Source organism: Chrysochloris asiatica, unplaced genomic scaffold (genome assembly GCF_000296735.1).
Source record: "Chrysochloris asiatica unplaced genomic scaffold, ChrAsi1.0 scaffold01090, whole genome shotgun sequence".
In the NCBI taxonomy this organism is placed as follows: domain Eukaryota; kingdom Metazoa; phylum Chordata; class Mammalia; order Afrosoricida; family Chrysochloridae; genus Chrysochloris; species Chrysochloris asiatica.
The window spans coordinates 42,283-46,471 of record NW_006409608.1 but is presented as its reverse complement, the minus strand read 5'-3'; the positions used below and the strand labels follow the sequence as shown (position 1 = coordinate 46,471).

At 39.1% G+C, this 4,189-nt stretch overlaps 1 pseudogene; it reads left to right on the top strand.

Moving 5' to 3' along the window:
* Positions 1–207: 207 nt before the first annotated feature.
* LOC102832885 lies at positions 208–1,253 on the top strand (annotated as a pseudogene).
* Positions 1,254–4,189: the final 2,936 nt, after the last annotated feature.

The window sequence follows — 4,189 nt, the reverse complement described above, 5'->3', positions numbered from 1 at the left end:
ACAGCAACTCACAAGCCACCATAGTATGACTGACAGACAAGTGGTGGTCCATGGTACTCTCAATATTATTCTCCATTGCCATAACTCAAATGCATCCATTTTGACATCTCTTAGAAACAGTTAATATTGTATTAGGAGCCAATACAATGTACCAGTGATATTTTCACATCAAAAGAAATTAGGAATTGTTTTTTAAATCTTGCCTAGGACGAGCTGTTTGCATGGGTAATAGAGGGCCAGGCCCCGAGGGCTCCTGAGCTCTGCCCACTGGGGTTTCCTGCCCAGCAGCACTGCAGCATTCAAGAAAAAATTGACTTAGAAATTTGAATGCGAGAAGAAATATGGAAGCTCCTTTCTTTGAGCACTCAAAAAGACCAGGTTTTGCATGCAGTTAAGAATCTCATGGTATGCAATGCTCAAATAATGGCTTATACATCACAGCTACTGAAATTAGAAGAACAGATGGCAAAGCCAACTGGAAAATGCGATGTGAATATTGAAAGTCAAGAACGAATAGCATGCAAAGCAAGGAAAGACCACATATCAGATATCCGAATACCACTAATGTGGAGAGACCCTGATCACTTCAGCAAGAGAGAACGACCACAGCGCTGTGCCATTTTTTGTTTATTCAAAATGAAAGCTGAAGTTTTTGACACCAGTACGGTGATTGTGGGATAAGACTGTCCCAGATACATGCTTTGAAAATGTAACTATATTTAATGAAGGAGAACCAGACTTTCAGATCAAGGTGGAAGTGTACAGCTCCTGGTCAGAAGAATCTTTTATAACCAACACTCCGAAAAAACGAGCTCAGAAACTGAAGACATCTATAAGTAAAGCTACGGGAAAGAAAATAAAGTCAGTGCTTCCAGAAGATAATAATGAAATGCGCTTGTTCTTCAGTTCAACTGCTTTTGGTGCAAAGTATAATTTGCTAGCTCATACTGCTCTGAACTTGGAATGTACTGAGGATAGCTTCAAGACTCATAATCTGTCTATTAATGGAAGCCAAGAGTCTTCATTCTGGCTTCCCTTAGGGCAACATGCGCTGCTGATTTAGTTGCCCAGCCAGCTTGCATGGCTTAGAATGCATTTGTAGGATTTCTGAATCAGCAGGAAATGGTAGAAGGTCAAGTTAGTTGAAGAAGTTTATATTGTGTTTTAAGAGATGGCAAACCCTATTGTTTTACACCCCAGAAGAAATTAAAGCTAAGGTGCAGCCAACCTTGGTTGTACTCATTAATAAGATGACTACACACATGGACCTCATCAGATGGAATACACAGAATTCAAATTGACTACATCTGTGAAAAGAATTGGTGGAAAAGCTCCATATCATCAGCCAAAACAAGGCCAGGGGCAGACTGTGGAGTAAAATATCAGTTGCTCAGATCCAAGTTCAGGCTGAAGCTGGAGAAAATTAAAACAAGTCCATGAGAGCTAAAATGTGACCTTAAACATTTTCTACTTGAATTTAGAGATCATCTCAAGAACAGATTTGGTGCAATAAGCATTCATGACCAAAAACCAGAAGAGTTGTGGGGATAACATCAAGAACATCATACAGGAAGAAAGCAAAAAGTCATTAAGAAGACAAGAAAAACGGAAAAGACCAAAATGGATGTCAGAAGAGATTCTGCATCTTGCTCTCCAGTGTAGAGATGCTAAGGCAAATGGAAGAAATGAGAAGGTAAAAGAGTTGAACAGAAAATTTCAAAGGTCAGCTCAAGAAGACAGAGTCAATTGTTATAATGAAATGTGCAAAGACGTGGAGTTAGGAAACCAAAAGGGAAGAACACTCTCAGAATTTCTCAAGCTTAAAGAACTGAAGAAAAACTTGAAGCCTAGATTTGCAATATTGAAAGATTCTATGGACAAAATATTGAATGAAGCAGAAAGCATCAAAAAAAGATGGAATGCTTGGTGTTCAACCATTTTAAGAGGTAGCATATGACCAAGAGCCAATGGTACTAAAGGAAGAATTCCCTGGTTTACTGAAGGCATTGGCAAAGAACAAGGCTCCAGGAATTGATGGAATACAAACTGAAGTCTTTTAACCAACTGATGCACAATCACTCATCTGTTCCAAGAAAATCGGAAGGCAGCTGTCTAGCCAACTGATTGAAAGAGATCCATATTTGTGCCCATTCCAAAGAGAGCTGACCCAAAGAAAAGTGGAAATCATCAGACAGTAACATGAATATCACATGCAAGTAAAATTTTGCTAAAGATAATTCAGTAACAGCTGCAACTGTACATTTACAGGGAACTGCCAGAAATTCAAGCAGGATATAGATGAGGACATGGAAAAAGGACTATCAGTGCTGCCCTCAGGTGGATCTTGGCTGAAAGCAGAGACTATCAGGAAGATGTTTACCTGTGCTTTATTATCGACTTAAAGGCTTTCGATTGTGTGGAGCATGACAAGGTAGGGACAACATTGTGGAGAATGACTATTCTGGAACATTTAGTTGTTCTCATGAGGAACTTGTACATAGACCAAGAGGCAGTTGTTTGAATAAAACAAGGAGACACTAAATAGTTTAAAATTAGAAAGGTGTGTGCCAGGGTTATATTCTTTCATTATACTTACTCAGTCTGTGTGCTGAGCAAATAATCTGAGAAACCAGATTATATGAAGAAGAATGAGGCATCAGGATTGGAGGAAGACTCATTAACACCTGTGACATGCAGATGACACAACCTTGCTTGCTGAAAGCAAAAAGAACTTAAAATACTTACTGATGAAGATCAAAGATCACAGCCTTCAGAATGGGTTGCACCTCAACATAAAGAAAACAAAAATCCTCACCATTGGACCAATAAATAACATCAAGATGAATGGCAAAAAGATTGAAGTTGTCAAAGATTTCATCTTGTTCCAATCAGCCATCAACACTCATAGAAGCAGCAGTCAAGAATTCAAATAATGTATTTTACTAGGCTGACCTGCTGTACAAGACCTCTTTAAAGTGTTCAAGAGCAAAGATGTCAGTTTGAGGACTAAGGTGTTGTGCCTGATGCAAGTCATGGTATTTTCAGTAACCTCGTATGCATGTGAAGGTTGGACAATGAATATAGAAGACCATAGAGAACTGATACATGTGAATTATGATGTTGGAGTAGAATATTGAAAGTCCCATGGACTGCCAAAAGCACCAACAAAACTATGTTGAAAGAAGTATAACCAGAGTGCTCTTTAGAAACTAGGATGGCCAGACATCTTTCATACTTAAGACTTATTATCAGGAGAGACCAGTCCGTGAAAAAGGACATCATGCTTGGTAAAGTGGAAGACCCCTAATGAGATGGATTGGCACCATGGCAGCAGCAATGGGCTCAAGCAAAGCAAAGATTGTAGGGTTGGCACAGGACTGGACAGTGTTTCATTTTGTTGTGCACAGGGTTGCTATGAATTGGTACTGACTCGACGGCACCTAACAAAAACAGCAACACTCACACATGCATATGCCTCTTTCTGTTACATTGCCATTTTTGTAAAGTCTAGGCCAGTTTTTTATCTTAGGATGTTCCCAAATCTGGATCTCACTAATCATTTCACTGGATTCAGGTTAAATACTTGTGGCAAGAGCTCTGCATAGGTGGTTGACATGATTTTTTGCTGGATAGGTGACAAACACGAATAGAATCCTACTAATTTTGTTTCTCTACCTTACCAATTGTACTGTCGAAAATGGGTACCCATAAACCAAATTAAAATATAATTTAAACCCAAAAAAAGGAATTAGAAGTTTTATCATAGAAACTGTTGCAAGACAGTTTCCAAAATGTTATTTCGTGCTTGTAGAAAATTGGAAAAAAAAAATATTACTGAAAAGTAAAATTGCCAATGTTGTGAAGTACCCTTGAGTCAGTTCCAATTCATAGCGACCCTGTGTAGGGGGTTTCCGAGGCTGTCAATTTTGACATTAGCACCTATGACCTAGTCTTTTTTGTTTTTAATAATGTTTTATTGTGAATTATATGATAGTTTACGTGGGAGAACATTAGTTTTACATTCATTCTATCTTATATCCTCTCATTGCCATGGTTACAGTCCCCTCCATGCATCATCAACCAATCAAAGGGTATACCCTGCAATCCCTCCCCCATAACCACCAGGTCTTCGGCACACAGCCCCTCTCTCTCTCTGGATCTAAAGTCCCCAGCTGCTCCATCGCTCCAC